This window comes from Chenopodium album, chromosome 3, assembly GCF_948465745.1.
Source record: "Chenopodium album chromosome 3, dcCheAlbu1.1, whole genome shotgun sequence".
NCBI lineage: Eukaryota > Viridiplantae > Streptophyta > Magnoliopsida > Caryophyllales > Amaranthaceae > Chenopodium > Chenopodium album.
Window position 1 is genome coordinate 51,983,207 of NC_137836.1, and position 16,084 is coordinate 51,999,290.

The window sequence follows — 16,084 nt, forward strand, 5'->3', positions numbered from 1 at the left end:
ATCCACGGCGAGTTTGTGGACGGCAAGATCCGGGCTGACGCCTGACATCTCTTTCACTTCAAAGGCAAAAATGTCTTTGAATTCTTTCATAAGAAGGTGCAAGTCTCCACCCAACTTAGCATAAGCAACCGTCCCAACCTTAACTGTATGCTTTGGACGACTGTCGTCTAGAGGTATATCAATATGTTCTCCATCCGATTGGGGACAGAGCTCATCTGACCGTTCCCCGGTCAGTGATTGCTATTTTTTCTCTTTCTTGACCTCCTCCAGCAGAGGGGCCTTTCTTTTCTTCCCGGCTGCTGGTAGGGTTGGGGCGGCATCCTTAACATTGTCAAGGTTTATTGGTTCCTTCCCTTGGCTGTCTGGGGCCACAGTATCCTTGACGGATGAGAGGTAGCACTCCCGGGCCGTCTTTTGATCTTCATTCAAGGAACCAACAGAGCCGTCATCCCTCTCATACTTAATGAGCATGAGAGAAGGGATGATTACAGCCTTGGCTTCGTTGAGGGTGGGCCGGCCCAGAATAATGTTATAGGCGGTCAACTCCTCAACGACCAAGAACTTGACGACCAGGTGTCGTCCTTTTCCTTTCTCACCCAGCCGGATTGGTAAATCAACCCTGTTGACTGTGTAAACCATTCCACCCCCAAAGCCTACCAGGGGGTGTGTAACCGGATGCATGCTTGTGACGTTGTATTTCAGCTTTTGCAGGCACCAGAGACTGATGATGTCCGATGAGCTGCCGATGTCAATAAGGATTCGTCCAACCAGCTGGTTGGCAACCTTACATTTAATTACAACCGGGTCGTCATTCGGACGGCGAACGCTGCCCCTGTCATTCTCGGTGATCAGAACGTCTGGGAAGGAGGAGCTAGAAGACGCCTGCTCATCATCATCTTTGTCCATATTTTGAAGATGGCTCTTGGTGCCCCGGATGGTAAGGCCACCGCATGAGAACCCGCCTGCTATGGTATAGACCGGCACCTTCTCAGTGTCCGAACTACTAGCAGGATGGGGTGTCTTAGACGACTGCCCGTGGTTCTTCTTATTAGTCCCTTTGGACTTAGAGATATAGGACTTTGACATCCCCTTGTCAGCCAGACGGTCCAACACCCGTTGAATGCTGAAGCAGTTGTTGGTGTCATGCATGGCCAACTTCTTCATGGTATTGCAGAATTTATTCTTGTTCCGTGACTGGACGAAACTCTTCATTGGATTCGGCTTTTCAATGGTCAGCCGGTCCTTTATCTCCATGAGGATGGAGTTAGAGTCCTTGTTAAACTCGTACCTAGGGACGTACGGTTTAAACTCTTTTTTCCTCTTCTGGGACGGCTGGTCAGAGTCACTAACCGCCCAGACTTCTTTTCTCTTTTTGCTCTCTTCTTTCTTCTTGGCCAGCTGAGTAGGCCGGCTGTCTTTCTGTTTGTCAGACTTCTTAGAGTCCGACTAGTTACTAGGCGATCAGAGGTCGGTCTCTTGAATGTAGCTTTCCGCCTCCCCCAGGGCCGCCTGTAAAGTTAAAGCCCCTTTTCTGACTAGGTGAAACTTAAAAGTCGACCCGTCTCTCAGACCTTTGAAAAAGTCTGTAAAAGCTACCTCGTCAGACAGTCCTTGAATCTGAATTCTGATCAGATTGAACTGCCTGACATAGGAGCGCAATCCTTCTCTCTCCCCTTGCTTAATGGTGCTCAAGTCAAGACTTGTTTTCTTCGCAGGGATGTTCATCAAGAAGTTGGAAGCAAACAGGAAGGAAAGCTTCCTGAAACTATCAATGGACCCGGCTGGCAAGTTGCCAAACCATTGTTGGGCAATGCCCTTCAATGTAGCCGGGAAGCATCGACACCAAGTAGCATCATCCAATCCCTGTAAGTACATGAGGTTGGTGTAAGCCATGAGGTGATCTTCCGGGTAAGAGGTACCGTCATAGGTGCCCACCAACACATTTTTAACCTTGGCCGGCTGTGCCACCTCGGTTATCTCCCGGGTGAACGTAGAAGGTTTTTCACCCAAGCGGAGCAGACGAAGCTGTCAGTCCAGTGGCTGGACGTTGTTGTATGCCGCCTGAATTCCGAAGAAGGTCGACTGCATGAAATAAGGAGGATACTGACCGTAGACCTGAGAAGGTACATACGGTGCAATCCCAATCCTCTGAGGGCCAGAATGGACGGTATTACCACCTGTCTGGCTCTCATGCAAGGAAGGTGCATTCCCTGCAGAGGTGTTGTTGAAGCTGTCTGGAAAGTTCGACGTAGAAGCCGACTTAGACAACTGTTGATTTCTCTTGCGGGTGATGATCTCCCGGGCATCAGGAGTTAATTTTTTGCTTCCCATCGGCTGTTGAGTCCGGCGGGGATTGTTGGCATTCCTCTTAGGCAGAAGAATTTTGGACTAATCAATGGTCCCGACTGCCTTCTCCTTTGGATGAGGAGTTGGCTGCCGATCTCTGATTGACTTCCCCTTCTCCAGAGGAATCTTTTTTGCCGCCTGACCCCTACTTGGGCCAGCCCGGCTCTTAGAAATCAGATCTTTAATTTCACCCTTGAAACTTGTCATGAAGTTTATGAGTTCGTCTCAGGTGACAGGAGCTGATCCACTTGCCGTATGGGTTTCCCCTTCCGGCTGCCCAGGGGGTCGATTTGTACCCGCCTGGCTGGCACCCCGCTCCAGAGTGTCTCTGGGCCGGATGCGCTTAGTTATCAAGGAGCCGTCATCGGCTATATAAGTTTCAACCTGAGGATATTCATCCTCTTGATCAGTGAAAACTTCTGGGTCGTCGCCCAGACGCTTAGGAGGTGACACAGAATCTTGAACCATCTTTGAGGTACTCTCCCCACAGACGACGCCAAATGTTTTGGGTGTTTTTGTCCCTCGGGAGAGTTATGTCACAAAGTCTGGTCCGGCGTGAGCTGTACCTGCAAAACAACGGAGACTCCGGGTGGTTGGAGCTTCGCCTCTGATGGTCAAGTTAGTAACTTGAATTGGAGTAAAAAGGTGCGGAAATTTAGGTGGGTATCTGCTCGGATTCCACGCTCGAAAATGTCTCTTTCGAAGAGTGAATGTGTAATAAATGGTCAAAAACGTGTCTCCATAAGGAGGAAATATCCCTATTGGGTCCTTGGGAATTGTGCCCCTGATTAGGTCATCAAGCCCTAATCATTGATGGGCTGCGCCGCATTGCGGCTTTCTCGGGATTTGGGCCATGAAGGCCGCCTTTTTCTTCATTTTCTTGGGAGGACACGTGTCAAACAGGGATTGGTCCTATATGGACCAACCCTAAGCTGACACGTGTCACTCTCTGACTGGGCCACGTGTCAGGGTAAAATTAGCCCAAACAGATTGTTCAAATCACGCAAGTTCAAATCATCAAGTTCTTCCAAGTTCATCAAGATCTTCAAGAGGTATGTGAAAATACTTCACTTTTGATTCGAATTTGTAGATCCGAGAGCATTAATATGTTTTTTTTGTACTTGGATTTTGAATGTGAATTTCTGCTTTGCCTAGCCGAAATTTATGTATTTTTTATCTTGAATTTTTTATGCAAGGTTAGCTGAGCTTAAATTCGGGTGGGGGTTAATTTCTTGGCTATGCATATGCTTGAATTTTTTTTTTCTGCTAGGGTTTGGATTTTTATTTTTAATCTTTGGCTGGGTGTATTTCGAATACGAATGTAGTTGAGCTAGCGTGGGGTAAGTAACTTTACTTAGATAATTTTGAAGTGGGGTATGGCTTAGAAGAGGGAAGGTAAGAGATGGCTTTGAGGTTAAATGGCCGAGGGCTCGGCTATGATGATGTCGAGGGCCTCGCTGCGCTCTAGACCTGCTGAGGGCTCGGGGTGGCATACTTGGAAGGTTGGGCACTCGACATTTCAATTTTATGCCAAGCCGTGCCGAGGGAGAAGGGAGAGAGAGAGGCGAGGGGGGTTTATTTTTGGGTGAGATATGAGAATTAAGCAAAGTGCCAAGAGGGTTTGATATGTAGCAGACCGAGGGGCTACTTGTCTAGGTAACCCGGGCTGAGGGAGTAAGGGAGATGTAAGTTTAAATGAGGAGTAAGGACGTATAGGCTGAGGGCTCGGCTTTGATGCTGAGCTGAGGTAGTGAGGTTGTGAGAAGACCGAAAGAGGGGCACCTGCCGAGGGGGTTTCGAGGCAGGCTGAGCGGATAGGGTGAGGCCGAGGGGTTTGACAACCGAGGAAGCTTGGGTACAAGAGCTTGCCGAGGGCCTCACCAACGGGTTGCGGCTGGGCTAGGATCTCGGATCAGGTGAGTGCCGAGGAACTCGATCAAGCCGAGGGATAAGAGAGAGAGGGAGGAGTGACCCCGAACACGCCGAGGGAATTGTAGATGCTGAGAGCTCGGCCTAGGCATGGGAGTGTCGAGGGGTTATCTCGCGGTCCGAGGGGGTTTATATTTTGCTGAAGGGGTGAGTGAGGCGAAGGAAATTTTTGTGATGTGTTAGGCTTTTTGGGTTTCTCTTGAATTCGGAATTATGTGAGGTAAGGTAAGCTGGAGATGGAGAGAGGGCGAGCTAGGTATTTGACCTTTGTTGGAGTGAGAGAGGGATGCCAAATGGGTAGGGTGATGGTCCCTCGGCTTTGTTATGGGATGATGGGTATCTGGCGTGCGCCGAGGGCTTGCACACCCTTCCGAGTGCTTTGACGTTGCTGTTGGTACGAAAGCCGAGGGCTGTCCTCGGCAGTCCGAGGGGATTGCTTGTGGGCTGAGGGCTTTATCAGCCACAGAGGTGTATTTCTCGTCAATCATTTTTTTTAATTTGAATGCCGAGGGGGTTGCTGGTGCTGCCAAGAGCCCAGCTTGGCACGCTGAAGGCCCAGGTATATCGATAGGGGAAGGTCTGCAAGGCCGAGAGTAGAGCTTAGCTTGTGATTTTCATTTTACTAAAAAATTTTAATTTTGTTTTGATGAGTTGTCAAACGATGAGAGCCCGGATTCTTTGATTGTTTGCACATGAATTTTATCTCTGCTAGGCTTGATGTTTTAAAATTTTTCTAACACTTGGATCATGCTTCCCAGCTAGGCTAGTATATGAGTTTTGCATCTAATATTTTTCCTCTGCTCGTCTTGACCATTGAATATTTTTCTAACATTTGATCTTTTGTTGATATTATAGGAGTATCTCTCCCTGGGGTGCACTTGACTTGGTGGAAGGGAATTCTTCCGGCCTCTCTGACCACTTGGTGAGCTTTCAACACTTAGCTTTTTAAGCTCTAAGTACCTGATCTAGGGCGGAGACTAGGTCGTTGAAAACTAATCTACCCTCGGTCAAAACAAAATTTGTAATCTCTCAACACACCCCTATACCAAGCATAGAGTAAGTCGAGGGTCAAACCACTAGGAATGGGAGATGAATGCTAAGGTCAAATCTAAGCTATTTCGAAGCAATGAAGTGAGTTGTGTCTATTCTACCAATCAAACAATCGAAATGAAATCAAATTTATCAAGCACTAGGGTATGGATCCACATAAACTCGTAATTAATTCAACTAATTGGGATTGGAGATGACTAAGTCGAGTGTTGCGAGGGAAAATCAATTAAGCAATCAAGAGAGTATGGTAGGCTAATCTCCTAGAGGTCAAACTAGCGCCAACTACGAAAGACTCTAGCTAGGAAACTTGCAAACCTACTCAATCGAGAAATGTAAGCCACAAATCAATTTTCCGTATCAATGTGAACTTACAATGCAATCTAGTGTGAGAAACTAGGTTGATCACTCCTAAATTAAACACACACATGCACATAATCAATCAACCAATTTAATCACAACATCAACTCCATCAATTTCCCCTAATAAGCATAAATCCATTGCTCATATATTCTTCACCATTTCCCTAGCAAGAAAACTACTCACTATTCATGGAAATCAATATCAAAACTAAACTAAACGACAAGTTCATCATCATCATATTAATCAAGAATAAACCAAATCAAAAATCAATCAACTTGAACAATTAACAAAGAAATTGAGATCAAAACTAAGATTGCATTGAAGTAAAAAAATCCTTACAAACTTGCTTCAATTCAATGGAGAAAACACTTGGAATCATCAATCTTCAATCATCAATCAAGAACTTCTCTCTCTACAAACTAGAGTTTCTCTCTCTAAAAATCTAACCTAATTCTATTCTAATTTCTAAAAAATTGAACTCTCTCTCAAAACAGAAAGAAAATCTATATATAGTAAAACTAACTAAGAGAAATTAGTTAGAGCTTCCCCAAATAAACCCGTACAGGCGCAGCCAACTATAAGGGAGAGCGCGGCCGCGCAAATCTTGGTACGGAACCGAGACCCATACAGGCACGCCCGCGCCTGGGAACAGGGCAGCCCTCTTCCCTATCATGCCGATGCTCCTCGTGCGCTTCACTTAATGCTCTTGATAATAAACACGGGACCTTGCAGTTTCTAAACTCTATATTTGTGGGTTCAACACGAGAAATCATGCCCCCACGAATTGAATGCAGAGCTTAAGGACTTTAGGAACTTGCACTTCTCCATGCTCGAGCTTCAAATGGAGAACATTAGACATCCTTATCAATGCCAAACTTGGGAAAAGGCCTCGGGAAACTTGGATTACGACCTTAACCTGAAAAATAAAGTAAAACAAGCAAATAAAAGAGAAAATAACAAAATAGACCAAGAAATGCGTAAAGAAAGAAATCCAACTAAGAAAATGCAAACTAAAAGAAATAAGGAGTAAAATTAAGGAAAAGCTAAGTAAAATAGCTATAGAATAACATGAAATTCACCCTAAAAAGAACCAAATGAGTGCCATAAATGACACTCATCAAATTTCCCCAAGTTAAACTTTTACCCGTCCTCGAGAAAAACAAAGCAAGAAAGAATAAGGATGAAAGACTTATTCAAAAAGAAAAAAAAAGACATAAGACGGGAATATACACTAAGACTCACCAACGTAGGAATCACGGTTGTTTTTAGCTACAACAATCCCTTTAAACCCCAAAGTCGCCTATGTGGACGAGTGAGGTCTCGTAAAGGTTTCCTAAGAGCTTAACCTATAACTCTCCACCAACATACATGAGGCAAACCACAAAAAGGAAAATAAAAGAAAGAAAAACAAAATTGAAACTTTTACGAATTGAACTTTACAAAATGACTACATTTCAAATGAATAAACATATTTCTTAAGCAAATAAGGGTATGCACGTTTCAAGATATCTGAGGTTGATTGAAACATAGAGTATGCTAAGCATAGAGAACTAGTTATCTCAATTCACCTTCATCCCGTTCGATCACCGCGTTCTCCCTATAATCTCAAATCTCCCTCTAATGAGCATCTCAATAGCTCCTCGAAGGAGCCGGAAAAGAACACATTTTTGCGCTACACGACTTCTTGACTAAGCATCCCCTCTCTTTAGGCTTTAACTCATAATGCCCTCCCTCGAAATTTGACTCAACCTCTAGGTCGAAAGGTCTTTCCCAATGGATTTATGTAAGGGCATGGTAAAAGGTTAGGGGTAGGCTAAAATTTTAAAATTTGGTGGTACACCTAGGTGATGAAGCAAAGATTGGCTAAACCTCGACACTAAAACCGAGAAGTCACCAAACAAAAACAAACTAACACCCCTAAGCTTATTCAAAGCTATATCCAATAACATATATAAAAAAAGCATAAACGCTTCTCCCCCAAGTTAAAAGGAAGCATTGTCCTCAATGCTTGAAGAGGAAAAGAGTCACATCAAAATATTTTTGGAATTTTCTCATTTTCAACTATCCTTTTTTTAATATATTTTTTTTCATTTCTTTAAAAGTAATTGTCCATGCCTTTTTAATTTAGGACGACTTTTACAATTATGCATTTATTAAGTCCTTGCCTTTTTTAATTAGGACGGCTTTTACAATTAATCACTTGCCATTATTCACACAAATATACACAAAACACAAGCTTGCTTACAAAAGGAACCAATATCCATACTTATATACCACAAACTCCAAAAACGTAGTCATTTGCTTCACAAAAACAAAAAATGGAACAAAAAGAAACAAAAGGCTCAAAGTTCTAAAGATGTGGCTAGAAAAGAAGGGAAAAAGCTCAAATGGTTAGCAAGAAGGCAAATGAAAACCCAATGAACTAAAAGAAGAAAATTATCCTAGAAAAGAAAAATAATTACCCTGAAAAGATGACTTTGTCATCCCTAGATGGTTCGGTCTGGTGTTTGAGAATTATGAGTCAAGATTCAAGATTAGGTCCGCAATAGTCAAGGATCCATGCCGCTCATGCAAAATATGTAGAAGGCTTGAAAAATGATTGAACCTCACATGGATGTAGCAAAAACTCACTATAGGTGTCAAATCGACCATAGGGAGCAACTACCAACATGCCACAAACAAGTAGAATCCGGTTTCATGATCCTCCTAGTTCTAAAACATGCTACCTTAGCATACACCTATCCTAGAGTCAACCAAGCATATTCTCAAACCGTGCATACCTATACCATTTAGGAAGATATTTATTCAAAAGAAAAAATCGGTTGTATATAGTCCAATTCAAAAGGAAAAACAAAAAGTGACAAATAAAGCCTCAAAACATACCAAAAACCAAAAAAAAGAAGAAAGAAAAAAAGATAAAAAAGGAGAAAAAGAAAAACATAGATAAAGGAAAAGTAGGAAAATAAAGAATGGAACGAATATGCAAGTTAAACATGTAATTCCCGATCAACAAACAAGTGATTAAATGACAACATCGCCAATGATCCCAAACACTCTATGTGTTAAAATCATCCATCCTCGAACCATTCAACTTTTCCTAAAACTAATCCTTAACTATGCATCTAAGAAAATAAAAGAGAATAAAAAAAAATAAGAAAGATATCACCTGTTATTCCAAGCAATGTGAAAGAGTAAGAAAGAAAGCAAACGCAAACCGTCAGGATACTCCAAGAGCAAATGCAAGGATAACATACCAAGAGAGAAAAAATAAAGCTATATACAGAAACAAAATTGTTAGTAACTTCCATACAAAATCAAACACCATCATAGGTGACAGAAATGATAAGAGAAATAGAGACAAAGAATCATAGAGCAGAGAGAAAAATTAGCCAATTAGCACTAGTAGAATAAACGTAATGGCAAGCGGTTCAAACCCCCTAATGGCAAGCGGTTTTGAACCGCATGGGCTTAGGGGGCTTCCCATTAGCCATTTAAATGTCCATTACTAGAGAAAGGGCAGCGGTTTTGGCGCGAAACCGCTGGCCATTATGGGTATACAAAATAATTATTTTTTTTTTGGTTTTTTCACATAAATTGATACACAAAACAAACATATGTAAAAACATTAATATTTTTATTAATTATTTGTTGTAATATTACATTTACATAAAAAAAAATTAATACAACTAACAAAAATAATAAAATCAGCTCTATAAAAAAAAATAAAAAAATACTTAAAAAAAAACACCAGCCACAACCACTAACACTAGCCGCGACCACCAACACCACCGGCCCACCACGACCCACACCATGACCCCCACCAATATCAGCACCACCACCCATCACGACCCCCACTAACACTAGAAGCCCTAACCCTAACCCACCCTGTACCCAACCATTACCCCACACCTCCACTCCGTAACCCCCAACCCACCCAAACAAAACCCACATCTCCACCCAAATCGTAACCCACCCACCACCCCACACCTCCACCCTCCGCAACCCTCCAAAAAAAACCCACATCTCTAGCCAGCCCGTAACCCACCCACTACCCCACACCTCCACCCTCCCTAACCCGCAACCCACCCAAAAAAAACCCACATCTCCACCCAGCCCGTAACCTACCCACCACCCCACACCTCTACCCTCCGTAACCCGCAACCCACCCAAGCAAAACACCGATTTTGATTTGAACTTTTGGTTTTAATGGTCAAATTCAACCATGAAAACTCTAGATCTAGACTTTTTATTGTCGAATTTAACCTAAAAAACTTAAAAACCCACACGATTTGCACGAATTTGCTAAAAAATTGCTCGAAATTTTGCTCCAAAGCTGCTCGGAATTTTAGTCGAAATTATATGGTTTTTGGTCAAATTTGTTCGAAATTTATGCGGGTTTTTGTCGAGGAGAATGAGAAATGGAGATTGAGATAGGAGAGTGAAATGAAGGGAGTGAGAAATGGAGGGAGGAGTGAGAACGAAAGAGATTGAGAAAGGAGAATGAGAACTGAGAAAGAGAGGAGAGAGAATGGCTGGAGTGATGAGAGTGGAAAAAAGGGGTGTGAGATTGGTATTTAAAATGGGTAGGGGTTTTTTTTTAAAAGGCAAGCGGTTGACAAGAGGAAAATGTATGTCGTTATCTACCCTTCCCCCAAGTCAAACAAAATTTGTAAACACCTAACCAACCTTATACGAATATAGGGCAAGTTAAGGGTCGATCCCTAAGGAATGCAATGATGAAAACTAGAGTCTAAGTCAATCTACCTCGAAGATGGAGTTGAGATTATGGTTGGCACTATGGTAAACTAAAACAAGTCTAATCAAGTAAAACAAAGGTCTAAACACTAGGGATATGGGTTCCACATGCAAGTTCAATGATAATGCTTGTTTAGAGCTCAATCAATTAATTCAAGTATTGCAATGGACAAACAATAGTAGCAATCAAGAGAGTTCAAATGCTATCTCCTATACGCCAATCTAGGTGTCACTATGAAAGACAAATCAAGAAGAATCACAAGCAAACCCAATCAATTAGAGCAACTTTCAATTCAATTGTTCATGTCATTAAGAGTTGCAATGCAATCTAGATTAATCTTATAGGTTGATCACTCCTAGTCTAATCAATCACATGCAAAACTATGTCAACCAATTTAATTGCAACAAATCAATCAATCAAAGAGCATCAACTAGCAATTTCATTAATCAAACATGCTTCCCCCTTTCCCTAGCAACTAATCTACTCACTAATCATGGTGAAATTCAAGAACAAATAACTAGAAATTGCATTAATCTTCATTCTATATCAAAATCTAAGAGAAATCAAAATATTCAACAATATCAAATTCAAATCCAAAGAAAAACAAGCAACAAGCATAAATCAAATGGCAAGTTAGTAAGGAATGAAAGAAGGAAGAGATTCTCACTAATATTGATGATTGAAAATGAAGAAATCCAAACTTGATTGATCAAATGTTGAGTTACAAATCCAAAACCAAGAACTTCTCTCTAACCTCTCTCTAAATTCTCTCTCTAAAACTAAGCTAATAAAAATTATCAAAAAGTTCCCTTTTGAAAAGGAATTACAATTCTATTTATAGGTAAAGAAGAAACCGGCAAATCCCGCGGTGTCTCTCGATGATTCCGCGGCCGCGGAGAAATGGGTACGGAACCCTCCGCTGGCTTTCTGGGCAGCACCCGCGCCCGCGGCAAGATAGACCCGCGCCCGCGGCCAAATATGCCGCGCCCGCGGCCAATCCCCTGCTCCCAAAACTCAATCAGGGGGCCGCGGTCTCTCTGAGATGGAGCGCCCTCTCCAGATTTCCCGCGCCCGCGGAGAGCCCGCGGGGCAACCGCGGGAAGCTCCTGCCAAAATCTTGTAATTTGCTCTTCTTAAGCCCGCGCCCGCGGCTCCACTAACCCGCGCCCGCGGCCTGCTGGAAATACCTTGGAGACCTCTCCGAGGCCTCTCCAAGGCCTCTCTAGCCAAATTCTTCTTCCTTACTTGATCATTAAGGCCCCAACTCGATTCCTTTGCAAAGGTGATTCTCCAAATACCTACACAAGCAAACAAAGAATGGAAATAAAAGGAAAAAGAGCCAAATAAAAGGAAAACACGAGCAAAACATGAGAACCATAAAGAAAAGAGGAGAAAGTGAAACCTAAGGAAAAAGGACCAAAAATAAGAGAAGAAAGCATGAAAAAGGGAAAGAAATAACCCTAAAAGGCTACCCTATGAGTGCCATAAATGACACTCATCAGCGGTTCACGATACAAACCGCTTGCCATTTGAGGCTTTTGCAAGCGGTTCAGCCCAAACCGCTTGCCATTTACAATTATGCAAGCGGTTCAGCCCAAACTGCTTGCCATTTATAATTTTGGAAGCGGAATGGCATAACCGCTTGCCATTTGGGGCTTCCCATTAACTGTTTTCTACTAGTGTAGAGAGCAATCAAACCTCAAGAAGACAAAAATCAAGAACTAGATCATCAATATATCATCAGCAGCAGAAACCATCAGAAAGATAACAAAACCAAGAAGCATCAGTAGAATATCATCGCAGGGAACATACAACAGCATAAATCATCAGCAGAGAAAAACACTAGGTGTGAGATAAAGCCAAAGTGAACCATAAAAGCAAGGAGGAGACAAAAGAAACGCAACAGACATAAGAATATTCCCAAGCTAAAAATGAGCTACCCCCCAAGCTAAAACTAAGCTACAAGCTGGCAAAGAAACAAAAGAAAAACACACAAGCATAAAAGGGAGGGTAGCTAATATGGTATCACCCGACACTATGGTAAGGGGTAGAATGAGTACTCCCCTCACCAATATTAGAAGAAACCTGGCTAGAAACATCATCCATGAGCATAGGGCCCGTACCCTTCAACCTCCTCGCCCTCTCGGCTCTATCCCTAGCAAAAAGGTGGGACCAATTATCAAGGACCGACTCGCCCGATAACCCCCAACGGCTAAAAGTCTCAGGTGAGGGAAAAGGGTTAGGGTTTGCCGGATCGTAAGTAAAATCACACCCTCCCGACCTCTTATAATAGTAAGAGGTCGGGGAGGTCCCCCTAATGGCACGAGGAGGTACATTGGGCCCCTCCCTATAAGGATAACACAACCTAGGGCCGACAGTCTCATCAAATGGCTCCCAGTGAGGTATGGGTCCCTATTGGACCGGTAGGTATGAGCAGTTAACATATGGTTGGATATCCCTCCCTCATGACATAAAAATCGTAGACTTTCCTACCATGAAAGTCATAACCTAATATAAAATCGTACCCCAAAGGTGAACAATTTAGTACATTCGCTATGGAATAAATTTTTGCATGCAAAACAGACAAGTCAATAGTAGAAATAGTAGAAGAAGAGGGAGGAGTCGAGGATGTACTTCCCCAGTAAGATTTACCTCCCCGGGATGAAGAGGGAGCAAGAGTGTTGAAGCATAAAGGTTTTGATGACGAGGAACTTAAACTAAAGCAAACTCAACTAATAAAGTTTTTGAAGTGTTTGATTAGTGTAGACACCCATTTGTGTCTCCCTAAAACCAAACCCGGTGATGAGTAACTTTCGCGTCGAATTATAATCGAATAAAGTGAAAGTGTAAAAAGTTTAGTGTTGCGGGAAATTTTAATTTCTTTTCTCTTCTCTCTGATTTTGAAAACCTATTTTAAGAAAACAGCCAATCCAGTTTGGTTGGTCCATGAAATGGGTCCAAAAGTAGTGTAGTTGGATAGGGCTTGAAAAGATCTTTCCAACGATATATTATAAGCCTAATTCCGATGAATATTGAGGAAGTTATGGCCAAATTACTGAACTGGGCCCGGTTTGAGCCTTATATGCGGCCCAAGGATCTAGAGGAGGGCCTAATATGAATTTATCTTTCCTAATGCAATTAGGAATGGTTTTTGTCTTCTAGATTCTTCTAGAAGGTTCTTTTCATTCCTAATTCAATTAGCATTGATAAATTGACTTTTGTTGACTTTTTAGAGTTTTAATTAGAATCAAAGAACATTTTTGAGGAAAATACGATTTTATCCTCCTATATGGCAATTTCTATTTGATTTTAGAAAACGCGTCAAAAAAGGGATTAGCGCCTAGCACTAGCGTTAGCGCCTGGCGCTAATGTTGGCGTCTGGCGCCAATGGCCGGCGATGGCGCTAATCAATTTTTATCCGCGTCAGAACTCTGTTTTGGTTTTTTTACCTTTTAGGCTGATTTTCTCTATAAATAACGTGCTAAAAACCCCGTTTTCAATCATCAATTCTAATCAATTCTAATCAATTTTCATCAGTTTTCACCAACTCTCATCAAGATTCTCTTGATTACTCTCTCTCTCTTTTCTAAACTAGCATTTCTCAAATATAAAAATTCCGCATTCATTAGATTTAGAAACACCTAGCCATATTCGAAGTTGCCTTCGCCCTAGACGTGAAAGGTTTTAATTTCTGAGGGTTTGGTCCCAAATCTCTATTTCAATTATTATTTGATTTAATTGTTTTAATTATTATTTTCCTTGAAGTTACTAACGTGTGTATTTTGTTATTAGAAAGAGGTACGATGCATCCAAGTAAGTACTTTAATGGTTTTATTGATGTTATTATATAGAAATCATGCTTAGATTGTTATTTTGATTCCTAGTATCATGTCTAGGGTAACTTTAATATTAAGTATGATTGTTATGATGCTTCCTATATTCTTCCTAATATTTATGATCGTTAGTATCAAGTTAGGGCTAAAGCTTTGATCTTTATTGTTTAGTGACATGCTAGGGTTTGTTATTAATCTTGTTAGTATCATGCCTAGGATCTTGCTATTATTATGCTTTAACATGATTATTTTATCATTATTATTATTTTTATGATTATTATGTTGCTTGATTTTTATTGTTATTGCTTAATCACGCCTTTTATGCATGTTTAAAAGGAATTGGTACTTGTAATCACGCTTAATAAGATAATTAATAATCTTGTTTAGGATTAATATGATTATAATTCATGTGATCGCCAATAATAGATTTATTTGTGCATGAATATTCAACCAACATAGATAAACAGGTTTAGGGTTAAACCTAATGATTGCATGTTAGTCAGAAAGCGCACATGAATACGACCAGAATAAAGTAGAGGCCTATTATTAGGGCAGGTTCAATCTCTTTTAGGTTGGATTTGTACTTTCATCCCTGAACCATATTTGGTTCAAGACCTTATGGAGTTGACGATCTCTTGGATCGTTAAGGGGTGTAACCTTCACCCTGTGAACGGTTTACAAGTTCCTAAAACTTGTTGGCGACTCTTTTGCTCTATCTTCTTTCCCTTTGGACGCCACCGTACTTTAGTGTATGATCACAGTGGGGTTCAAGCTAGGGATTAATGCTTGAAATATTCCCTACAATTAGTTTAAGTGAAGTTGATCGTAGTGATGGAAGAAGTAGCTGGAACTACGAAGACATGAAAAGATCTTTATTGAAGAAGTTAAACAAATCAGAAGAAGTGTTCTCTAACAAGAACTGAGTTCCCTAACAGGAACGTTCCCTAACAGGAACTCGAAGACATCAAGCTTAAGTTCTTTGGTGGAACTTAATAAGCTTGGAGCCCAAGTAATCTACCTGATTAAAAGCGCGGCGCAGCAATTATATTTAGTTAAAGTTTTTATCTTCTAGATTATTGTTAATATGATATGTACGTTATTACACGAAATTTATTAGAAGCGTGACAAGTTGGTTTGGTAAATAAAATAATACAGAAAATTATAAAAGATAGATTTTAGGAAAAGATTTTCCAAAAAGATTATTTTCTTTAAATCAGTTTGTTAAAAAGATAAATCTTTTTAACAAATATCTTTTTAATCTTATTTTCCAGAAAAGATTTTATTCTACTTGATTTACATAAAACCGTGTTTAAAGATAAGTGAAGTTAACTTATTTATCTTTTAGAAAACCTACTTTCTATACGAGTGATACTTGTATAAATAGTAGAGAGCAAAATGGTTTTAGGTTTTTGTGAGTTTATGCTTTGAGAAATCACTATGCTATAATTGTGTAAGTTTAGCAAGCTTCTAACTTGTCATATTAGTTTCAGATTTTGTGCATTGATTACCTATCATACTATGTGTCGTACACTTGTATTGGGTTGGGTTATTTGGGTGAGTTTATTGTTTGTTTTACATACGGTTTTGTAAGCTTCTAGGTGAGGCTGAGAGTTTTGTACTTAGGTGGTACTAGTAGTTGTACTTTGGAAGTACGTGTAGTACTTTGGTGGTACGAGTGAATCTAAGTGTGGTGCTTAGATTGGGTAGGATAGGGTCCTATCAAGTAGCAAGTCCAATGAGGATCTTGTGAAAATAAAGGTTCGTGTCTAATAGGTTGTAACTTGGTGTTTGCCCTATTATAGTGAAGTTT